This window comes from Oncorhynchus tshawytscha, linkage group LG06, assembly GCF_018296145.1.
Source record: "Oncorhynchus tshawytscha isolate Ot180627B linkage group LG06, Otsh_v2.0, whole genome shotgun sequence".
NCBI lineage: Eukaryota > Metazoa > Chordata > Actinopteri > Salmoniformes > Salmonidae > Oncorhynchus > Oncorhynchus tshawytscha.
Genome location: NC_056434.1, coordinates 32,124,657 through 32,149,656, shown reverse-complemented (window position 1 = coordinate 32,149,656; position 25,000 = coordinate 32,124,657). Strand labels below are relative to the sequence as shown.

Below are 25,000 nucleotides of genomic sequence, written 5' to 3'. Positions count from 1 at the left end.
GTAACACATGGGAGAGGTGATAACAACCTGCTGGTGTAACACATGGGAGAGGTGATAACAACCTGCTGGTGTAACACATGGAAGAGGTGATAACAACCTGCTGGTGTAACACATGGGAGAGGTGATAACAACCTGCTGGTGTAACACATGGAAGAGGTGATAACAACCTGCTGGTGTAACACATGGAAGAGGTGATAACAACCTGCTGGTGTAACACATGGGAGAGGTGATAACAACCTGCTGGTGTAACACATGGGAGAGGTGATAACAACCTGCTGGTGTAACACATGGGAGAGGTGATAACAACCTGCTGGTGTAACACATGGGAGAGGTGATAACAACATGTTGGTGTAACACATGGGAGAGGTGATAACAACCTGCTGGTGTAACACATGGGAGAGGTGATAACAACCTGCTGGTGTAACACATGGGAGAGGTGATAACAACCTGCTGGTGTAACACATGGGAGAGGTGATAACAACCTGCTGGTGTAACACATGGGAGAGGTGATAACAACCTGCTGGTGTAACACATGGGAGAGGTGATAACAACCTGCTGGTGTAACACATGATAACAACATGTTGGTGTAACACATGGGAGAGGTGATAACAACCTGCTGGTGTAACACATGGGAGAGGTGATAACAACCTGCTGGTGTAACACATGGAAGAGGTGATAACAACCTGCTGGTGTAACACATGGGAGAGGTGATAACAACCTGCTGGTGTAACACATGGGAGAGGTGATAACAACATGTTGGTGTAACACATGGGAGAGGTGATAACAACCTGCTGGTGTAACACATGGGAGAGGTGATAACAACCTGCTGGTGTAACACATGGAGAGGTGATAACAACCTGCTGGTGTAACACATGGGAGAGATGATAACAACCTGCTGGTGTAACACATGGGAGAGATGATAACAACCTGCTGGTGTAACACATGGGAGAGATGATAACAACCTGCTGGTGTAACACATGGGAGAGATGATAACAACCTGCTGGTGTAACACATGGGAGAGATGATAACAACCTGCTGGTGTAACACATGGGAGAGGTGATAACAACCTGCTGGTGTAACACATGGGAGAGGTGATAACAACCTGCTGATGTAACACATGGGAGAGGTGATAACAACCTGCTGGTGTAACACATGGGAGAGATGATAACAACCTGCTGGTGTAACACATGGGAGAGGTGATAACAACCTGCTGGTGTAACACATGGGAGAGGTGATAACAACCTGCTGGTGTAACACATGGGAGAGATGATTATTTACATAACTACATGTTCTGCTGTCAAGCCTGCCTGGTATACTACCATAGACAGGGCTTGCCAGGTCTGCATGCTATGCGGTAGGAGATTTGGATTGATGAGTCCAGAGCCATATTTATGTTTCCGGCCAAGTCTATCTGGTATTAACTAATACACATGGGTTGCCAAGTCTGGTTGGTATGTCCTAACAGACACAGGTTGCCAAGTATGTTCCTTACACCATTGTAGTCCTGTGTTTCAAGTCTACCTTCTATGTTGTAATAGTACTTGTTTGCCAAATCTGGTTTTTAATCATGTCTGAGCTGTAGAGCATGTTACTTGATCCAGATATGATATGGTTTGGGGTTATCCCTGCAGTACAGACTGTAGTATTGGGTTCAGAAGTGAGTTTAAATGTCTAGCCTCTCTATAGGATGCTAATCCAAAGGGGATTATAAAGCGAATATCCATCTCAGTGATAATGCCTTTGTATTAATACATGTAGCTACTGTATCTTGTGTACAGTATGCATTTCAAATGTGTATCTGATTTATCAAACCCTCTCTTCCATAAACACACACATACACACACACACACACACACACACACACACACACACACACACACACAACATGATTTCTATAGAGCACCAGCCCTCTGCCATTGATTACCCATGGCCATCATGTCCTCTGTTATGACTCATCAGTCATTGCATTATATCATCACTCCTACTCTCAGACACAAAACTGTGCATTTGATTGTTGGTAAATGGTATGTTGTAGATGTAGTTGGCCTGTCAGGCAGCAGTAGCTACGGTACAGTGACTGTGTGATACATCTGTCAAGAGAACAAACCTAACGTCACACTTGCCTAACATGATGTGTGGTGACCTTTTCCAGAGATTTAGTCCTCTACACTTTTAGAAGAAAAGGTGTTATTTAGAACCTAAAAGGGTTCTTCGGCTGTCCCCTTTAAAGAACCCTTTTTGGTTCCAGGTAGAACATTTTTGGTTACAGAAGTCTTATGGGTCACAAAAGGGTTCTACCTGGAACTGAAAAGGGTTCTACCTGGAAGCAATAGGGTTCTCCTATAGAAACAGGCAGCCTATTTTCTAAGAGTGTAAGAGGGAGGGAGGAAGATGAGCAGAAGGAGGAATAGGAGGAGGGGTGGAAAAAGAGGAATTCCAGAAGAAAGAAAGAAAGAAAGGACAATTAGAAAGGGAAGGGCATGAGAGCGGAGAGGGGGAATGGGATGAAGAACAGCAGGCTAGTCGTGGTTTGAAAAGAGTGATAGAAGAGAAAGAAAGTGTGAGTGTGAGAGAGAGGAGGAACAAAGTATGAAATGGACAGGAAGAGGAGGGGAAGGAGGGCATTGCACAAATCTATTCCTGCTGGCATTTATCAGAGGCCATTCCTATTCCCTCCCGACAGATAGAATATTTAAGAATACACATCTGAGAGGAGATGCTTTTGATGAAATATAAATAATACACTTCAGGGAAGCAGAAAGCAGGAGGCAGAGTACAAACCTGACTTGGGAGTGTATGTGGTATGATGTGTGATTGAATATGTGTATTTTATTATTGCCCTCTTCCTTTCCAATCCCAGCCTGCAGTGTCTGGCTCTCTCCCTCAGGCAATTCATTATCTTTATACTGATGGGATTCCCTGTGGGAGAATGAACACACACACCCACACACAGACTCACAGGCACACACAAACTTGCGTGCACATACATTTACGTACGCACACTCACCACACAAATGCACACACACACACACACACTCAAACACACACTCAAACATACACACACTTGCCAAGGGCTCTCCCAGTAGATGAGTGTGGTCATGTTTCACTTGTGTAGATAGAGTGTAGTAATGGAGGAGTAGATCTGCAGCCAGGTTACCTGTGATACAAGTCAGTATTCCACATCCATCCATGCCTGAGGACGTCAGGAGGGGATGTGGAAATTGGCTACTAGGCGCAACAGTGAGCGCGGTTACCTTCAAGTCGTTTTTGTTTTTTTCAAGGGCGTTGTGGACGGGATGGCGAAAGCTTCTGCCTCTGATTCCAAAGGTTGCCAGTTTGAATCCAGTGATAGAAAGTTGTTTTTGATATTTTTGTTTTAAGCCTATCCCAAACCTTAACCCTTACCGTAACCATTCAGAGTTAATGCCTAACCTTAAGATTTCGGCGTAAACTTAAAAATAAAATAAAAAGCCTAAACTCAACCTTAAAGATTCTAAGTTGATGCCTAATCTTAACCTTAAACAAAACTTCTAAATTTGAGATGCATGGATGAACGTCTAATTCTGACGTGAGACTGTGAGAGCTAGTTGAGGTGTGTGTGTGCATCCATGCATGGCTGTGTGTCTGTCTGGCTGAGTAAGTGTGTGTGTGTGCTTGTCAGTATAAGACCGTTACAACATGCCAGTGTGTTTTTCTAGGTAGATCCACCACCTGCTCCCCACTCCTCAGCTCTGGAGCAGGGGTAGGGCACAGTCTGGTTCCGGTGACAGAAGACAAGTTATATCAACGTCAGTTGAAGACTATGTGGATTCCTAGAAGACCATTGTTTGTTTTCTTTTGTCCTTGCCATGCTCCATGGTGGAATTGTATTTCACTGTTCTCCCTTCCGCCGAAATGGGGAAATGCATTTCAAGAGACTTCTAAATGCCTCAAGTGTTACCATTGATACATTGGTTCATGGTTTAGGAGTTGGGACGTGTGGCAGTGTGGCTGAAGGGGAGTGTCGGGTGGGGTGGCTGAGGGTTCCAGACACATAAATACACACATGCACCTTTAATGACTGCACCAGGGCTATTTGATATTCTGCCCGTTAAATGGTAACAGTGGCAGTATTCTCTCGGTTAACGGGACACGATAGAGAGGTCATTAGAGTTGAACCCCTCTGCACTCCACTATACCCTTGAGTGGGTGTGTGTGGGTGTGTCACAATCTTTCACGCACGCACGCACACACACACACACACACACACACACACACACACACACACACACACACACACACACACACACACACACACACACACACACACACACACACACATACACACACACACTGCTGGCAGTATCAGTGAGCAGGGTCTAAACTGATTTCTATCACCTTAAATAATGGATGAAGAGAGGAGGTCAGGGGAAACAGATATCTCCCTTGTGACACACACACTGACGCTCTATGCCATGTGAAGTGTCTTCTGTCTGTCTCTCTTTCTGTCTCTGTCTCTGTCTCTGTCTCTGTCTCTGTCTCTCTCTCTGTCTCTCTGTCTGTCTCTGTCTCTGTCTCTGTCTCTGTCTCTGTCTCTGTCTCTTTCTGTCTCTGTCTCTGTCTCTTTCTGTCTCTGTCTCTGTCTCTCTCTCTGTCTCTGTCTCTGTTTCTGTCTCTGTCTCTGTCTCTGTTTCTGTCTCTGTCTCTGTCTCTGTCTCTCTTTCTGTCTCTGTCTCTGTCTCTGTCTCTGTCTCTCTTTCTGTCTCTGTCTCTGTCTCTGTCTCTGTCTCTCTTTCTGTCTCTGTCTCTGTCTCTCTTTCTGTCTCTGTCTCTCTTTCTGTCTCTGTCTCTGTCTTTCTGTCTCTGTCTCTGTCTCTCTTTTGTCTCTGTCTCTGTCTCTGTCTCTGTCTCTCTTTCTGTCTCTGTCTCTGTCTCTCTTTCTGTCTCTGTCTCTCTCTCTGTCTCTGTCTCTCTTTCTGTCTCTGTCTCTGTCTCTGTCTCTGTCTCTGTCTCTGTCTCTGTCTCTGTCTCTGTCTCTCTTTCTGTCTCTGTCTCTTTCTGTCTCTGTCTCTGTCTCTTTCTGTCTCTGTCTCTCTTTCTGTCTCTGTCTCTGTCTCTGTCTCTGTCTCTGTCTCTGTCTCTCTTTCTGTCTCTGTCTCTGTCTCTCTTTCTGTCTCTGTCTCTCTTTCTGTCTCTGTCTCTGTCTCTGTCTCTGTCTCTGTCTCTGTCTCTCTTTCTGTCTCTGTCTCTGTCTCTCTTTCTGTCTCTGTCTCTGTCTCTCTTGTCTCTGTCTCTGTCTCTGTCTCTCTTTCTGTCTCTGTCTCTGTCTCTCTTTCTGTCTCTGTCTCTGTCTTTCTCTTTCTTTCTCTGTCTCTCTTTCTGTCTCTGTCTCTCTCTCTCTTTCTGTCTCTGTCTCTGTCTCTCTTTCTGTCTCTCTCTCTCTTTCTCTTACTGTCTCTGTCTCTCTGTCTCTCTTTCTGTCTCTCTCTCTCTCTCTCTTTCTTTCTGTTTCTGTCTTTCTCTGTCTGCATCTGTCTCTTTCTGTCTCTTTCTCTTTCTGTCTCTTTCTCTGTCTGCATCTGTCTCTTTCTGTCTCTGTCTGTCTCTCTTTCTGTTTCTGTCTGTTTCTGTCTCTGTCTCTGTCTCACTGTCTTTCTGTCTTTTTCTTTGTCTCTTTCTGTCTCTGTCTCTTTCTGTCTGTCTCTGTCTCTTTCTGTCTCTTTCTCTCTTTCTGTCTCTGTCTCTGTCTCTCTTTTTGTCTCTGTCTCTGTCTCTCTTTCTGTCTCTGTCTCTGTCTCTCTTTCTGTCTCTGTCTCTGTCTCTCTTTCTGTCTCTGTCTCTCTTTCTGTCTCTGTCTCTGTCTCTCTGTTCTGTCTCTGTCTCTGTCTCTGTCTCTCTTTCTGTCTCTGTCTCTGTCTCTCTTTCTGTCTCTGTCTCTGTCTCTCTTTCTGTCTCTGTCTCTGTCTCTCTTTCTGTCTCTGTCTCTGTCTCTCTTTCTGTCTCTGTCTCTGTCTCTCTTTCTGTCTCTGTCTCTCTTTCTGTCTCTGTCTCTGTCTCTCTTTCTGTCTCTGTCTCTGTCTCTGTCTCTCTTTCTGTCTCTGTCTCTGTCTCTCTTTCTGTCTCTGTCTCTGTCTCTCTGTCTCTGTCTCTGTCTCTGTCTCTGTCTCTGTCTCTGTCTCTGTCTCTGTCTCTGTCTCTCTTTCTGTCTCTGTCTCTGTCTCTCTTTCTGTCTCTGTCTCTCTTTCTGTCTCTGTCTCTGTCTCTCTTTCTGTCTCTGTCTCTGTCTCTCTTTCTGTCTCTGTCTCTGTCTCTCTCTCTCTTTCTGTCTCTGTCTCTGTCTCTTTCTGTCTCTGTCTCTGTCTCTCTTTCTGTCTCTGTCTCTCTTTCTGTCTCTGTCTCTGTCTCTCTTTCTGTCTCTGTCTCTCTTTCTGTCTCTGTCTCTCTTCTCTGTCTCTGTCTCTGTCTCTTTCTGTCTCTGTCTCTCTTTCTGTCTCTGTCTCTCTTTCTGTCTCTGTCTCTCTTTCTGTCTCTGTCTCTCTTTCTGTCTCTGTCTCTCTTTCTCTTTCTGTCTCTGTCTCTCTTTCTGTCTCTGTCTCTCTTTCTGTCTCTGTCTCTCTTTCTGTCTCTGTCTCTCTTTCTGTCTCTGTCTCTCTTTCTGTCTCTGTCTCTGTCTCTCTTTCTGTCTCTGTCTCTCTTTCTGTCTCTGTTTCTCTCTCTTTCTGTCTCTGTCTCTCTTTCTGTCTCTGTCTCTCTTTCTCTTTCTGTCTCTGTCTCTCTTTCTGTCTCTGTCTCTCTTTCTGTCTCTGTTTCTGTCTCTGTCTCTGTCTCTCTTTCTGTCTCTGTCTCTCTTTCTGTCTCTGTCTCTCTTTCTGTCTCTGTCTCTCTTTCTGTCTCTGTCTCTCTTTCTGTCTCTGTCTCTCTTTCTGTCTCTGTCTCTCTTTCTGTCTCTGTCTCTCTTCTGTCTCTGTCTCTGTTTCTGTCTCTGTCTCTCTTTCTGTCTCTGTCTCTCTTTCTGTCTCTGTCTCTCTTTCTGTCTCTGTCTCTCTTTCTGTCTCTGTCTCTCTTTCTGTCTCTGTTTCTGTCTCTGTCTCTGTCTCTCTCTTTCTGTCTCTGTCTCTCTTTCTGTCTCTGTCTCTCTTTCTGTCTCTGTTTCACTCTTTCTTTCTGTCTCTGTCTCTCTTTCTGTCTCTGTTTCTCTCTTTCTGTCTCTGTCTCTGTCTCTTTCTGTCTCTGTCTCTGTCTCTGTCTCTTTCTGTCTCTGTCTCTGTCTCTGTCTCTCTTTCTGTCTCTGTTTGTCTCTCTTTCTGTCTCTGTCTCTCTTTCTGTCTCTGTTTGTCTCTCTTTCTGTCTCTGTCTCTGTTTCACTCTCTTTCTGTCTCTGTCTCTCTTTCTGTCTCTGTCTCTCTCTTTCTGTCTCTGTCTCTCTTTCTGTCTCTGTTTCTGTCTCTGTCTCTGTCTCTCTTTCTGTCTCTGTCTCTCTTTCTGTCTCTGTCTCTGTCTTTCTGTCTCTGTCTCTGTTTCTGTCTCTGTCTCTCTTTCTGTCTCTGTCTCTGTCTTTCTGTCTCTGTCTCTCTTTCTGTTTCTGTCTCTGTTTCTGTCTCTCTTTCTGTCTCTGTCTCTCTTTCTGTCTCTGTCTCTCTTTCTGTCTCTGTCTCTCTTTCTGTCTCTGTTTCTGTCTCTGTCTCTGTCTCTCTTTCTGTCTCTGTCTCTCTTTCTGTCTCTGTCTCTCTTTCTGTCTCTGTCTCTCTTTCTGTCTCTGTCTCTCTTTCTGTCTCTGTTTCTCTCTTTCTGTCTCTGTCTCTCTTTCTGTCTCTGTTTCACTCTCTTTCTGTCTCTGTCTCTCTTTCTGTCTCTGTTTCTCTCTTTCTGTCTCTGTCTCTCTTTCTGTCTCTGTCTCTGTCTCTCTTTCTGTCTCTGTTTCACTCTCTTTCTGTCTCTGTCTCTCTTTCTGTCTCTGTTTCACTCTCTTTCTGTCTCTGTCTCTCTTTCTGTCTCTGTTTCTCTCTCTTTCTGTCTCTGTCTCTCTTTCTGTCTCTGTTTCTCTCTTTCTGTCTCTGTCTCTCTTTCTGTCTCTGTCTCTCTTTCTGTCTCTGTTTCTCTCTCTTTCTGTCTCTGTCTCTCTTTCTGTCTCTGTCTCTCTTTCTGTCTCTGTTTCTCTTTCTGTCTCTGTTTCACTCTCTTTCTGTCTCTGTCTCTCTTTCTGTCTCTGTTTCACTCTCTTTCTGTCTCTGTCTCTCTTTCTGTCTCTGTTTCTCTCTTTCTGTCTCTGTCTCTCTTTCTGTCTCTGTTTCACTCTCTTTCTGTCTCTGTCTCTCTTTCTGTCTCTGTTTCACTCTCTTTCTGTCTCTGTCTCTCTTTCTGTCTCTGTCTCTCTTTCTGTCTCTGTTTCTCTTTCTGTCTCTGTCTCTCTTTCTGTCTCTGTCTCTCTTTCTGTCTCTGTCTCTCTTTCTGTCTCTGTCTCTCTTTCTGTCTCTGTCTCTCTTTCTCTTTCTGTCTCTGTCTCTCTTTCTGTCTCTGTCTCTCTTTCTGTCTCTGTCTCTCTTTCTGTCTCTGTCTCTCTTTCTGTCTCTGTTTCACTCTCTTTCTGTCTCTGTCTCTCTTTCTGTCTCTGTCTCTCTTTCTCTTTCTGTCTCTGTCTCTCTCTCTTTCTGTCTCTGTCTCTCTTTCTGTCTCTGTCTCTCTTTCTGTCTCTGTCTCTCTTTCTGTCTCTGTTTCACTCTCTTTCTGTCTCTGTTTCACTCTCTTTCTGTCTCTGTCTCTCTTTCTGTCTCTGTTTCACTCTCTTTCTGTCTCTGTCTCTCTTTCTGTCTCTCTCTCTCTGCGTTTTTAGTCCAGATCACCTGAGGTTTCTGAAATCTATTTCATCCTGAACACAGAGCAGATGCATGGTGGCCTCAGACCCACACAAACCCAGTCAGAAGTAACGCTGGCTTTATCAACAAAGCCCAGCATTCCCCACTTTAAACCAGAATCTGAGGAATTCCATCAGAGTTAGGGAAGAGTTTTAGTAGAACACTACATGATGTGTGTGTGTGTGTGTGTGTGTGTGTGTGTGTGTGTGTGTGTGTGTGTGTGTGTGTGTGTGTGTGTGTGTGTGTGTGTGTGTGTGTGTGTGTGTGTGTGTGTGTGTGTGTGTGTGTGTGTGTGTGTGATAAGCTGGTATAGAGGGACTTCATGGGGTTTTCTTCCCAGAGAGTGACAGAGTGGACTAATCCCTTGCGGCTGGAGCTAAAGGGTGCAGCTCATCTTTCCCATAAATAGGGCAGAGGTAGAGGGCAGAGGTAGAGGGCACAAAACAGTGACAGACCCTTCCTGGCATAACAATAGCACCTCACTACTCTGCGTGGTGTGTCACACAAACATGGGCACACATGCATGAACACATACTGTACACATGCAAACTCATACAAATATGCATGGACACACACACACACACTTATGCAGTATCATAGCAGGTGCGGAAAAGCAATTGTCTTGTTGGATGTGATACAAGGAGATGTTTGCTTTGGCCCTGTTCTACATCTTGCTGTATTAAATAGAACTCCAGGCCATGTGTGTGTGTGTGTGTGTGTGTGTGTGTGTGTGTGTGTGTGTGTGTGTGTGTGTGTGTGTGTGTGTGTGTGTGTGTGTGTGTGTGTGTGTGTGTGTGTGTGTGTGTGTGTATGACACAGTTATTTCAGCTTAACTGTTACAGCATTCAAATCAAATCAAATCAAATTGGATTGCTCACATACACACATTTGGCAAATGTTATTGTGGGTGTAGCAAAATGCTTGTGTTCCTAGCTCCAACAGTGCAGTAGTATCTAACTAAAGGCTTGTGTTCCTAGCTCCAACAGTGCAGTAGTATCTAACTAAATGCTTGTGTTCCTAGCTCCAACAGTACAGTAGTATCTAACAGTACAGTAGTATCTAACTAAATGTTTGTATTCCTAGCTCCAACAGTACAGTAGTATCTAACAGTACAGTAGTATCTAACTAAATGCTTGTGTTCCTAGCTCCAACAGTGCAGTAGTATCTAACAGTGCAGTAGTATCTAACTAAATGTTTGTATTCCTAGCTCCAACAGTGCAGTAGTATCTAACAGTACAGTAGTATCTAACTAAATGCTTGTGTTCCTAGCTCCAACAGTGCAGTACTATCTAACTAAATGCTTGTGTTCCTAGCTCCAACAGTGCAGTAGTATCTAACAGTGCAGTAGTATCTAACTAAATGTTTGTGTTCCTAGCTCCAACAGTGCAGTAGTATCTAACAGTGCAGTAGTATCTAACTAAATGATTGTGTTCCTAGCTCCAACAGTGCAGTAGTATCTAACAGTACAGTAGTATCTAACTAAATGCTTGTGTTCCTAGCTCCAACAGTACAGTAGTATCTAACTAAATGTTTGTGTTCCTAGCTCCAACAGTGCAGTAGTATCTAACAGTGCAGTAGTATCTAACTAAATGCTTGTGTTCCTAGCTCCAACAGTGCAGTAGTATCTAACAGTGTAGTAGTATCTAACTAAATGCTTGTGTTCCTAGCTCCAACAGTGCAGTAGTATCTAACAGTGCAGTAGTATCTAACTAAATGCTTGTGTTCCTAGCTCCAACAGTGCAGTAGTATCTAACAGTACAGTAGTATCTAACTAAATGCTTGTGTTCCTAGCTCCAACAGTACAGTAGTATCTAACTAAATGTTTGTATTCCTAGCTCCAACAGTGCAGTAGTATCTAACAGTGCAGTAGTATCTAACTAAATGCTTGTGTTCCTAGCTCCAACAGTACAGTAGTATCTAACTAAATGCTTGTGTTCCTAGCTCCAACAGTACAGTAGTATCTAACAGTACAGTAGTATCTAACTAAATGCTTGTGTTCCTAGCTCCAACAGTGCAGTAGTATCTAACAGTGCAGTAGTATCTAACTAAATGCTTGTGTTCCTAGCTCCAACAGTGCAGTAGTATCTAACAGTACAGTAGTATCTAACTAAATGCTTGTGTTCCTAGCTCCAACAGTGCAGTAGTATCTAACAGTACAGTAGTATCTAACTAAATGCTTGTGTTCCTAGCTCCAACAGTGCAGTAGTATCTAACAGTACAGTAGTATCTAACTAAATGCTTGTGTTCTTAGCTCCAACAGTGCAGTACTATCTAACAGTACAGTAGTATCTAACTAAATGCTTGTGTTCCTAGCTCCAACAGTGCAGTAGTATCTAACTAAATGCTTGTGTTCCTAGCTCCAACAGTGCAGTAGTATCTAACTAAATGCTTGTGTTCCTAGCTCCAACAGTGCAGTAGTATCTAACTAAATGCTTGTGTTCCTAGCTCCAACAGTGCAGTAGTATCTAACAGTACAGTAGTATCTAACTAAATGCTTGTGTTCCTAGCTCCAACAGTGCAGTACTATCTAACAGTGCAGTAGTATCTAAAAACGATTCACAACTTTACACAAATATCTAAAAGTAAAATAATGGATTAAGAAATATATAAATATTAGATTGAGCATTGTCGGAGTGGCACTGACTAAAATACATTATAATATACATATGAGATGAGTATGTTCCATTATTAAAGTGACCAGTGATTCCAGGTCTATGTATATAGGGCAGCAGCCTCTAAGGTGCAGGGTTGCGTAACCGGGTGGAAGCCGGCTAGTGATGGCTATATAACAAATCAAATCAAATTTATTTATATAGCCCTTCGTACATCAGCTGAAATCTCAAAGTGCTGTACAGAAACCCAGCCTAAAACCCCAAACAGCAAGCAATGCAGGTGTAGAAGCATGGTGGCTAGGAAAAACTCCCTAGAAAGGCCAAAACCTAGGAAGAAACCTAGAGAGGAACCAGGCTATGTGGGGTGGCCAGTCCTCTTCTGGCTGTGCCGGGTGGAGATTATAACAGAACTTGGCCAAGATGTTCAAATGTTCATAAATGACCAGCATGGTCGTATAATAATAAGGCAGAACAGTTGAAACTGGAGCAGCAGCACGGTCAGGTGGACTGGGGACAGCAAGGAGTCATCATGTCAGGTAGTCCTGGGGCATGGTCCTAGGGCTCAGGTCCTCCGAGAGAGAGAGAGAGAGAAAGAGAGAATTAGAGAACGCACACTTAGATTCACACAGGACACCGAATAGGACAGGAGAGGTACTCCAGATATAACAAACTGACCCTAGCCCCCGACACATTAACTACTGCAGCATAAATACTGGAGGCTGAGACAGGAGGGGTCAGGAGACACTGTGGCCCCATCCGAGGACACCCCCAAACAGGGCCAAACAGGAAGGATATAACCCCACCCACTTTGCCAAAGCACAGCCCCCACACCACTAGAGGGATATCTTCAACCACCAACTTACCATCCTGAGACAAGGCTGAGTATAGCCCACAAAGATCTCCGCCATGGCACAACCCAAGGGGGGGCGCCAACCCAGACAGGATGACCACATCAGTGAATCAACCCACTCAGGTGACGCACCCCTTCCAGGGACGGCATGAGAGAGCCCCAGTAAGCCAGTGACTCAGCCCCTGTAATAGGGTTAGAGGCAGAGAATCCCAGTGGGAAGAGGGGAACCGGCCAGGCAGAGACAGCAAGGGCGGTTGGTTGCTCCAGAGCCTTTCCGTTCACCTTCCCACTCCTGGGCCAGACTACACTCAATCATATGACCCACTGAAGAGATAAGTCTTCAGTAAGGACTTAAAGGTTGAGACCGAGTTTGCGTCTCTGACATGGGTAGGCAGACCGTTCCATAAAAATGGAGCTCTATAGGAGAAAGCCCTGCCTCCAGCTGTTTGCTTAGAAATTCTAGGGACAATTAGGAGGCCTGCGTCTTGTGACCGTAGCGTACGTGTAGGTATGTACGGCAGGACCAAATCAGAGAGATAGGTAGGAGCAAGCCCATGTAATGCTTTGTAGGTTAGCAGTAAAACCTTGAAATCAGCCCTTGCTTTGACAGGAAGCCAGTGTAGAGAGGCTAGCACTGGAGTAATATGATCAAATTTTTTGGTTCTAGTCAGGATTCTAGCAGCCGTATTTAGCACCAACTGAAGTCTGATGGCCATAAGATATAAGATGTTTTTCAGTCTCTCGGTCCCAGCTTTAATGGACCTGTACTGACCTCGCCTTCTGGATGATAGCGGGGTGAACAGGTCGTGGCTTAGGTGGTTGATGTCCTTGATGATCTTTTTGGCCTTCCTGTGACATCGGGTGCTGTTGGTGTCCTGGAGGGCAGGTAGTTTGCCCCCTGTGATGTGTTGGGCAGACAACACCACCATCTGGAGAGCTCTGCGGTTGTGGGTGGTACAGTTGCCATACCAGGCGGTGATACAGCATAACCAACAGTGCAATTTTAAGTAAAAAATAGTTATTAGGTTAACAATAGATAAGTAAAGAAATAAAAAATAAAAAAACAGTAAAATGACAGTGAAAATAACCGTAACGAGGGTATATACAGATGGTACCGGTACAGAGTCAATAAGCGGGGACAGCGGTTAGTTGGACTAATTGAGGTAATATGTACATGAATGAAAAGTGAAAGTGACTGTGCAAAGATGATAAACATAGAGTAGCAGCAGCTACAAGTTTGCGTGCGTGTTAATGTGTAATGAAATATTTGTTGTCAAATTAGTCTATCCGCTCTGACAGCGTGCTCAGGTGCACGTCTCCTATTCTTACTTTTGCATGATATCTGCAAGGCAAACCATGGTGTTTGGGTCTCAAACCTAGAGCTGCACGTTCACTAGCTCAAGGACAATACTCAGTCAGTAAAATCAAATCAACGTCTTTTGGTCGTGTACACAGTTTTGAAGATGTTAGCGCATGTGGGCGAAGTGCTTATCTTTCTAGATCCAACAGTGCAGCAATATCTAGCAACACAATAACAAGCATGATCTCTAGCTGTGACACACCAGCGTGATTATAACAACCTAGATACTGTATTCCTGTTTGCTGAGTTTTTATCCTGCCGGTACTTACCGTTTAGAAGGTTCTTAATCATAAGTAGTGAGATGGTGCAAATCTGTCTCATTTATGTGGGATTAAGGCCAGTAGATTTCTCCTAATACCTACAGCACATATCTACACTAGAAAGATTGAGCACGGAGCTCAAATTTACACCCCTCTTCAAGAATGAAAATGTGTCACAAACTTTGATTCGAAGTAAAGTATCAGTATACAGTGCATTTGGAAAGTATTCAGACCCCATGACTTTTTCCACATTTTGTTACGTTACAGCCTTATTCTAAAATGGATTAAATAAATAAAAAATCCTCATCACACACAATACCCCACAATGACAAAGCGGAAACAGGTTTTTAGACATTTTTGCAAATGTATTACAAATAAAAGTCAGAAATACCTTACTTACATAATTAGTCAGACTCCTTGATAGGAAACTCGAAATTGAGCTCAGGTGCATCCTGTTTCCATTGATCATCCTTGAGATGTTTCTACAACTTTGAGTCCACCTGTGGTAAAAATCAATTGATTGGACATGATTTGGAAAGGCACACACCTGTCTATATACGGTCACACAGTTGACAGTGCATGTCAGAGCAAAAACCAAGCCATGAGGTCAAAGGAATTGTCCTTAGAGCTCAGAGACAGGATTGTGTCGACACACAGATCTGGGGAAGGCTACCACAAATTTTCTGCAGCAGTGAAGATCGCCAAGAACACAGTGGCCTCCATCATTCTTAAATGAAATACGTTTGAAACCACCTTCCTAGAGCTGGCCGCCCAGCCAAACTGATCAATCGGGGGAGAAGGGCCTTGGTCAGGGAGGTGACTAAGAATCCGATGGTCACTCTGACAGAGCTCCAGAGTTCCTCTGTGGAGATGGCAGAACCTTCCAGAAAGACAACCATCTCTGCATCACTCCACAAATCCGGCCTTTATGGTAGAGTGGCCAGACGGAAGCAACTCCTCAGTAAAAGGCACATGACAGCCCACTTGGAGTTTGCCGAAAGGCACCTTAAGGACTCTCAGACCATGAGAAACAAGTTTCTCTGGTCTGATGAAACCAAGATTGAACTCTTTGGCTTGAATGCCAAGCATCACGTCTGGAAGAAACTGGCACCATTCCTACGGTGAAGCATGGTGGGGGCAGCATCATGCTGTGGGGATGCTTTTCAGCAGCAGGGACTGAGGGAATAGTCAGGATTGAGGGAAAGATGAACGGAGCAAAGTACCAAGAGATCCTTGATGAAAACCTCTTCCAGTGTGCTCTGGACCACAGACTGGGGCGAAGGATCACCTTCCAATAAGACAACGACCCTATGCACACAGCCAAGACAACGCAGGAACGGCTTCGGGACAAGTCTCTGAATATTCTTAAACCTGACTTAAACCTGATCGAAAATCTCTGGAGAGACCTGAAATAGCTGTGCAGTGATGCTCCCCATCGAACCTGGCAGAGCTCTGCAGAGAAGAACGGGAGAAACTCCCCAAATACAGGTGTGCCAAGCATGTAGTATTCATTTTTTTAAATGTTCATTAAAATATTTTTGGGTTTTGTCATTATGGGGTATTATGTGTAGATTGATAAGGGGAAAAAACATTTGAATCCATTTTCAAATAAGGTTGTAACGCAACCAAATGTGGAAAAAGTCAAGGGGTCTGAATACTTTCCGAATGTACTGTTAGTATAAGCATTGCGTTTTACAGAGTAGTAGCTGAATCATAAGTGTTCAGTAGTCAGTCTCTCTGATTTAGTAACAGTTATTCTGTAACTGGGTGGGGAGAGGGAAGTTAAGGAAGAGTCTGTGAACTAAAGCGCTGGAAGTAGTGCAGTTTTGGAAAGCTTTGGGAATAAAGCTATGTAGTAAAATCAGTATTAAGCAGACTTGGCTACAGAAATATCACTGTGTGTTTGAAGTGCCGGAGTGTGTTTCTGATTTTCAGAACTTAATTAGAAACACATTTCTCTCCCACATTCACTAACGGGCTGGTGAGTGGAGCACACACACACACGTGTGCACACACACACACACACACACACACACACACACACACACACACACACACACACACACACACACACACACACACACACACACACACACACACACAGTCTTGTATATATAATATTGTGAGGACACACAATTCAGTCCCATACAAAATCCTATTTTCCCTAACCCCTAACCCTAACCAATAACCTTACCCTAACCCAAACCTTAATGCTAACCCTAACCTTAACCCAAAAACCTAACCTTAACCCAAAAACCTAACCTTAACCCAAAAACCTAACCTTAACCCTAATACTAAAGCTTTTTTTTGTTTTGTTTTTTGTATTTAACCTTTATTCAACCAGGTAAATCAGTTAAGAACAACTTCTTATTTCCAATGAAGGCCTACCCCAGCCAAACCCGGACGACGCTGGGCCAATTGTGCGCCGCCCTTTGAGACTCCCAATCACGGCCGGATATGATACAGCCTGGGTGGAGCTAACCCTAGCTCATAATCCTAAAACTAACCCTGGCTCCTAATCCTAATTATAACCCTAATTTTAACCTTAACCCTAAACCCCCAAGAGATAGCATTTGAACTTGTGGGGACTAACAAAATGTTCCCAGTTGGTCACATTTTTGTTAGTTTACTATATAGTTAAAAACATCCACAAACACACACACACACACAGGCACACACACATACACACATTTACCCACAGTGACACACACACACACATACGTGCTGGCAGAGACACAGGCAAATGTGCTAGAAGGCAGGTCAGGCACACACAAACAAAACAGATCTCTCCCACAGTTTTTCTACACATTCCTGGCTGCTCTGTGACCCTCCCTGCGACGTCTCACACAAAACACAGGGAACCATAAAGGTTCCAGAGCCAGAACTGATGGAGTCTTTCTACATCATTCACAAAGGGAGAGGTGCTTTTGTCTTCCAGTGCACAGTGAGAAACTCACACACATTGACCTACACACATTCATCATAGAGAGAGAGATATTATGTTTTCTGAATCTGCGTGTGCGTATATGTGTTTGTAGCCTACCACAACGCAGAACCAGGGTTAAAGAGTCTCCATCTTTTTAACGAACTGTTTATATCACATTCCACCAACATAGCTTACCTCTAACCCAGACCCCTAACCCCATCTCCTCCCACACTAACACCACCACGCCACCTCTACCCTACAACTCACCATGTCTCCATTACTTTTACTGTCATTCTCGCCATGTTTCTTGTTGTCACACAGTTGTCTGATATTTTTATCCCCCTTTATCCCTCATTCTCTGTCTTCCTCTCTTCATTTTCATCCATTACAGCAGGTCCAGTGCATCATGGGTTTCTCCGATTCAAACATTCACTTTCTCCCTCTCCTCCTTCCCTACCGCTTAACCTCTAATTTTCCTTATTTCCCCCTGTCCCTAACTCTTTTCCTGTCTTCCCTTTCTCCCCTCATATCCCCCACTCTCCTTTACTCTCCTTTCCCCCTCCCTCCCTCCCTCCCTCCTCAACTGGAGAAGTTGGACAGGCTAGTTTCCGAAGTCTGGAACAGGCCAAAAATACCCAGAAACACAGAAACCTAACAGAAAAAAAGGATGCACTTGTTTCATTTCTCTTCACCTCTACAGTGCAACACTGAACCATAGTTCCCATATTCTGCTAACTGAAATCTGGGATTTTAACACATCATGTTGACACTGACGGTTTGAATGAGACAATGTCATTCTAGTGAGGATGCTCTTCATAATGTTACTATCATGGTGCCAACCTGGATGTTAAAGTTATTTTGACACAGACATCATTCAAACCAGTGGGGTAACTAAGACAGTATGACCCCACGGCATAGATCATGTTATTACAGACCTATAGTCACTCAGGTTCAACCATCCTATATGATAGCTCCTGTGTCTCTATGAGGACAGCTATATGGTATAGCCACGGTCTAGTAACTCATCTGGGTAAGCAAGAAGAAAATTTGACATACTATGGCTCCAACTGTCATGCCACCAGCCACCAGCATATGACAAGTCCGCAGATCAGCGGACACACAGACATGGACAAAATAGTCAATATTAATAAGCCTATGTGCATTTGTTTCCAATGTATTTCCTGAGACCTATACCTTATGGGAGACTGAATAACTGTAAAGCTGATTAAGGCAGTAGTTCTGACGGTTTCTCTAACTGTAGCCTACGGTGAACACAGTGGCCAAATTTAGGTCATTCAGAATGAGATGCACTTCAACGGCTGGAGTTTGAACCACAAGGCAGCATCTGTAGCCAAACCAAACAAAAGAGCTAGCTAGGAGAACTGTTTTAGAAACAAGCAAGAAAATTGTATGAGAGAGAGGGGGATGAGAGAGAGAGGGGGAGGATAGAGGGAGGAAGGGAGAGAGGGGGAGGATTGAGAGGGAGGAAGGGAGAGAGGGGGAGGATAGAGAGGGAGGAAGAGAGGGGGTTGAGAGAGAGGGAGGAAGGTAGAGAGGGGGAGGATAGAGAGAAAGAGAGTAGTGAGAGAGAGGGGGTGGGAGAGAGGGGGAGGATAGAGAGAAAGAGAGTAGTGAGAGAGAGGGGGATGAGAGAGGGAGGAAGGGAGAGAGGGGGAGGATAGAGAGAAAGAGAGTAGTGTGAGAGAGGGGGATGGGAGGAATGGAGAGAGGGGGAGGATAGAGAGAAAGAGAGTAGTGAGAGAGAGGGGGAGGATAGAGAGGGGGGAAGGGAGAGAGGGGGGAGGATAGAGAGAAAGAGAGTAGTGAGAGAGTGAAAACAGTAGCAGCATCCTCTCCTGAATTGAGGATATTATGAACATTTCTGATTATATTAAGAGAGAGACAAACAAACAAAAACAAAAGCAAAGTTTTATCATGCTTTGTCGATTTGGCTCAATTTGGAATGAGGGCCTGCTGTATAAACGGATGTTGGGGGGGACCTAATGATATTATAAAATCAATGTACACAAACAATAAGTGTGTCTGATAGTTTTTGTCTTTTTGTTTAATTTGCTATGTAGATTGTTGTTGTTATTGATTTTGTGTGTGTGTTTTTTCACTTGCTTTGGCAATGTAAACACATGTTTCCCATGACAATAAAGCCCTTTGAATTGAATTGAGAGAGAGACCTGAATTTTGGCTCCTGGTGCGCAGATCAAGATGTCTATTTGTAGGTCGTTCTTCGGCTGTTCCTAGTAGGCTACACGCACACACACACATACACACCTACACGCACACACAGTCGTCTGCAATTTATTATGACTGAGAGCTGCAGAAAGAAAATTCCCCCTTTACTCTCTCCCCGCCCCCACAGCCAGCCCCCGTTATTATCATGTTTTCGTACTAGCAGCGTTGATGACAGAACAGGCTAGGAGGAGAGGAAAAGAAAATAGCGTGGATTCATTGACTCGCACACAGTTTGGGATTATTTGATTCCGTCAGTCCCCTCTGTCTTTCGTCTTTGGTACAGTCTCCCTCTCTGCATGTTCATTGCGTTGGTGTTTCTGCTGGGCGCCGGTGTCTCAAGGGAGTGGGGGGGTGCTCGGGTGGTCTGAATAGCCGGGAAGAAGCGTCTGTTTCGGTGGGAGGATGAACCATTGAACGGTGCAGCGCTGCTGGTTGGAAGCGGGCCAGGGTCGCTGTGTGTGGGAGGGAGCTCGTTCAGAAGGAGATGGGATGTCTTGGCTCCGTTGTCAACCCGGATTAACGGAAAACGGGGATAGGGTTGCAACGCTTCTCCTGTGTGAGTCGCACCGGTCACTCACTATTACAAGGATGCTGATGGCGTTCTAGGCCGGGGAACAAGGATTTTACCAACTGGATTTATTGCAACGTTTATTGGGATTATTTCAGGCTCGATAAATCTAAAAGTCCGTGTGGAATTGTGTTTGAGCGACCCAGACATTCTCCAAAGGTAAATGTCGATCTTCCTCTTTCTGCTGTTGGCCTATCGACCCATGTCAAAACGTCGGCCACTTTCATTATGCGACCGTGTGCATTGCATGTGTAACACGGTCCATTTGTAGTTTATCCCGAAATGCGGGTTTATATTTTGAATATATCGCTGGGTAGGCTACAATCGAAAAGCCTAGCTAAAATAGAAATAGCATGGTTAGCCAATTATCAGAAAACCAGCAATAATTTCTACCCTGTCTACCGATGTGACTAGAGGCAGTTATCATCTGTAGCCTGCAGAGGATGCATTCAAACTTGCCTTGGGTCAAAAATGTCGGCGAGTGAATCATTCTGATTGTGTAGAGAGCTCGGCTGCAGCTTGTTTAGGATTCAAACTCCCAATCATGCCTCCGTCTCTGAACTAGCATCGTGTCTGTTTCCACCATGTGAATAGGGAATATTTTGTGATGTGTTATTACAGTGTTATTGTGCGTGTGGACGGACATAGCCTGGCTGCGTACCAAATTGAATAGATTGTTTCCAGTTTAGGGTCACACTGATACAATGTTTCAAGAACTGTGCTTCAACTCGTGCTTTATCCTAATAGGGATACAATGTAAGATTTCAAACCTGTCAGCTACATTCACAGATGGTGGATAGTTTTTGTCATGACTGAACAGCCCATGCCTATGTAGACTGGAGAGTAAATGACTTCAGTGTTATGGAAATATCCGGTTTTAAGTATTGGTCTTGTGTTCCTAGTAGATTTGATGTGACTGCTGTCTCATGATGTTTCAGTGCATTTAATGGAAGGTGATCTGGTGAGATTGATAGTCTAGTCTGCGAATTAGCTAACATTGACATTTTAGTCATTTATCAGACACTCTTTTCCAGAGCGATTTACAGTAAGTAGTAAGTACATACATCTTCGTATCTAGAAATCTATTTTTGGTAACATTCACACCCATTCAGTGTAGAAAGTGTCAAAACTTTGTCACATGTTGTAGCCTTCAATTCTTGGTGATCTTTTACTTTATTTTTTAATTTTTTTAAAATATCATTGAATATTGTGTAGATTTAGTGACCTTGTCCTCCTTGGATTGGGTTACCTAAACAGCAGAGCCAGTGATTTGTAACTGTGCCTGTTATTGTGGTGTTCTTCTCCCTTAGTGCCTCAAGCAAAGCCTCCTCATTCTCTGGTGTACTTTAGTATAACAGAGAGAGAACATGCTGCCTGTATGTAGATAAGACAGTCGGTGTGTGGTGTATATGTGTGTGCTACAGCCTTATCTGTGTCTGCATTTCAGGTCTAGGGGGTCAGTGGATTTCTGGCCAGTGATCTCTATCATAATCTACCTCTGGTCCAGACAGGGAGATCTTGCACAGGCAGCATGGACTGGCTGGTGTTAGGACATCTTGGGAACGCAGAGGAGTCATTTGGGGAGAATATTCACAGACCAGACTATAGCTGACTGGCAGCTCATTTACAACTACGTTCTGAAACTGTGGGAGAACTAAACTCCAGGACCTAAGGAGTGGCCTGTAGTGCTGCATAGTGCACATGTCACAGCAAGCTAAATGAGTGCAACACATAACAAAAGCCACAGACCACAGGTTGAGACACTGTATTAGAGTGGTACAGTACCAGTTGAACGTTTGGACACACCTACTCATTCAAGGGTTTTTCTTTATTTTTACTATTTTATACATTGTAGAATAATAGTGAAGACATCAAAACAATGATGTAACACATATGGAATTGTGTAGTAACCAAAAAAAGTGTTAAACAAATCTATATACAGCTTTGCACATTCTTGGCATTCTCTCAACCAGCTTCATTAGGTAGTCACCGGGAATGCATTTCAGTTAACAGGTGTGCCTTGTTAAAAGTACATTTGTGGAATTTCTTTCCTTCTTAATGCGTTTGAGCCATTTAATTGTGTTGTGACAAGGCAGGAGTGGTATACAGAAGATAGCCCTATTTGGTAAAATACGAAGTCCATATTATGGCAAGAACAGCTCAAATAAGCAAAGAGAAACGACAGTCCATCATTACTTTAAGACATGAAGGTCAGTCAATGCGGCAAATATTCTCGAACTTTGAAAGTTTCTTCAAGTGCAGTCGCAAAAACCATGAAGCACTATGATGAAACTGTCTCTCTTGAGGACGGCCACAGGAAAGGAAGATCCAGAGTTACCTTGAATGAGTAGGTGTGTATTTCTAATAGAGGTAATTCCAACTAATAATAAGGTTGTTCTACTACTAGGCAAGTGAAGAATAGCAGTAGAAGAGGTGGAGGTTGTTTGAGTGCAGGTGCAGCCACTTTAAACCTTAAACCACAGAGAGGTAGGGACAACTAAGCCCATCAAAGGAAGCTGTACTAAAGGCACACACACACACACACACACACACACAGACAGCAGCCTCAGGGCAGAGCTCAGCTCACACAGGGGTAGGTGTTGAAACAATCTTGAACTATTGCTCTCTTTTTCTCTCGATTCGATTCAAAAGGCTTTATTGGCAGGGGAAACAATTCAATTCAAAGGGCTTTATTGGCATGGGAAACAATTCAGTTCCAGGGGCTTTATTGGCGTGGGAAACAATTCAATGCAAAGGGCTTTATTGGCACTGGAAACAGTTCAATGCAAAGGGCTTCATTGGCACTGGAAACAGTTCAATGCAAAGGGCTTCATTGGCACTGGAAACAGTTCAATGCAAAGGGCTTCATTGGCACTGGAAACAGTTCAATGCAAAGGGCTTCATTGGCATGGGAAACAATTCAATTCAATGGGCTTATTGGCATGGGAAACAATTCAATTCAAAGGGCTTATTGGCAAGGGAAACATACAGTTGAAGTCGGAAGTTTACATACACCTTAGCCAAATACATTTAAACTCAGTTTTTCACAGTTCCTGACATTTAATCCTAGTAAAAATTCCCTGTCTTAGGTCAGTTAGGATCACCACTTTATTTTAAGAATGTGAAATGTCAGAATAATAGTAGAGAATGATTTGATTTCTTTCATCACATTCCCACTGGGTCAGAAGATTACATACACTCAATTAGTATTTGGTAGCATTGCCTTTAAATTGTTTAACTTGGGTCAAACGTGGCCAAGACTATGGCCAAGACCACTATGGCCAAGACCAAACGTTTCAGGTAACCTTCCACAAGCTTCCCACAATAATTTGGGTGAATTTTGGCCCATTCCTCCTCAGAGCTGGTGTAACTGAGTCATGTTTGTAAGCCTCCTTGCTCGCACACACTTGTTCAGTTTTTCTATAGGGTTGAGGTCAGGGCTTTGTGATGGCAGCTCCAAAACCTTGACTTTGTTGTCCTTGACTTTGTTGCCACCCCCGTGCTTCACGGTTGGGATGGTGTTCTTCGGCTTGCAAGCATCCCCCTTTTTCCTCCAAACATATCGATGGTCATTATGGCCAAACAGTTCTATTTTTGTTTCATCAGACCAGAGGACATTTCTCCAAAAAGTATGATCTTTGACCCGTGTGCAGTTTCAAACCGTAGTCTGGCTTTTTATGGTGGTTTTGGAGCAGTGGCTTCTTCCTTGCTGAGTTGCCTTTCAGGTTATGTCGATATAGGACTTGTTTTACTGTGGATATAGCTACTTTTGTACCTGTTTCTTCCAGCATCTTCCCAAGGTCCTTTGCTGTTGTTCTGGGATTGATTTGCACTTTTCGCACCAAAGTACGTTCATCTCTAAGAGACAGAACGAGTCTCCTTCCTGAGCGGTATGACGGCTGCGTGGTTCCATGGTGTTTATACTTGCGTACTATTGTTTGTACAGATGAATGTGGTACCTTCAGGCGTTTGGAAATTGCTCCCAAGGATGAACCAGACTTGTGGAGGTCTACAATTGTTTTCCTGAGGTCTTAGCTGATTTCTTTTGATTTTCCCATGATATCAAGCAAAGAGGCACTGAGTTTGAAGGTAGGCCTTGAAATACAGTGGGGCAAAAAAAGTATTTAGTCAGCCACCAATTGTGCAAGTTCTCCCACTTAAAAAGATGAGAGAGGCCTGTAATTTTCATCATAGGTACACTCCAACTATGACAGATAAAAAAATATATTTTAAAAAGAATCCAGAAAATCACATTGTAGGAATTTTAATGAATATATTTGCAAATTATGGTGGAAAATAAGTATTTGGTCACCTACAAACAAGCAAGATTTCTGGCTCTCACAGACCTGTAACTTCTTCCTTAAGAGGCTCCTCTGTCCTCCACTCGTTACCTGTAATAATGGCACCTGTTTGAACTTGTTATCAGTATAAAAGACACCTGTCCACAACCTCAAACAGTCACACTCCAAACTCTACTATGGCCAAGACCAAATAGCTGTCAAAGGACACCAGAAACAAAATTATAGACCTGCACCAGGCTGGGAAGACTGAATCTGCAATAGGTAAGCAGCTTGGTTTGAAGAAATCAACTGTGGGAGCATCATAGGTACACTTCAACTATGACGGACAAAATGACAAAATGGGGCTCCACGCAAGATATCACCCTGTGCGGTCAAAATGATCACAAGAACGGTGAGCAAAAATCCCAGAACCACACGGGGGGACCTAGTGAATGACCTGCAGAGAGCTGGGACCAAAGTAACAAAGCCTACCATCAGTAACACACTACGCCGCCAGGGACTCAAATCCTGCAGTGCCATACATGTCCCCCTGCTTAAACCAGTACATGTCCAGGCCCGTCTGAGGTTTGCTAGAGAGCATTTGGATGATACAGAAGAAGATTGGGAGAATGTCATATGATCAGATGAAACCAAAATATAACTTTTTGGTAAAAACTCAATTCATCGTGTTTGGAGGACAAAGAATGCTGAGTTGCATCCAAAGAACACCATACCTACTGTGAAGCATGGGGGTGGAAACATCATGCTTTGAGGCTGTTTTTCTGCAAAGGGACCAGGGCGACTGATCTGTGTAAAGGAAAGAATGAATGGGGCCATGTATCATGAGATTTTGAGTGAAAACCTCCTTCCATCAGCAAGGGCATTGAAGATGAAACGTGGCTGGGTGTTTCAGCATGACAATGATCCCAAACACACCGCCCGGGCAACGAAGGAGTGGCTTCGTAAGAAGCATTTCAAGGTCCCGGAGTGGCCTAGCCAGTCTCCAGATCTCAACCCCATAGAAAATCTTTGGAGGGAGTTGAAAGTCTGTGTTGCCCAGCAACAG

At 43.9% G+C, this 25,000-nt stretch overlaps 1 protein-coding gene across 11 annotated transcripts in view; it reads left to right on the top strand.

Annotated features, from left to right (window-relative positions):
- LOC112253465 (FERM domain-containing protein 4A-like) overlaps positions 1–25,000 on the top strand; it is a 219,174-nt gene that overhangs the window by 119,470 nt on the left and 74,704 nt on the right. The window contains exon 1 of one of the 11 annotated variants that reach the window (XM_042323196.1): positions 19,237–19,813. The exons of the other annotated variants lie outside the window; for them this stretch is intronic. The gene's annotated coding sequence lies outside the window, so the exon portion shown is untranslated. Of the gene's footprint in view, positions 1–19,236; positions 19,814–25,000 lie in introns of those variants that run through there. 11 annotated transcript variants of the gene reach the window in all.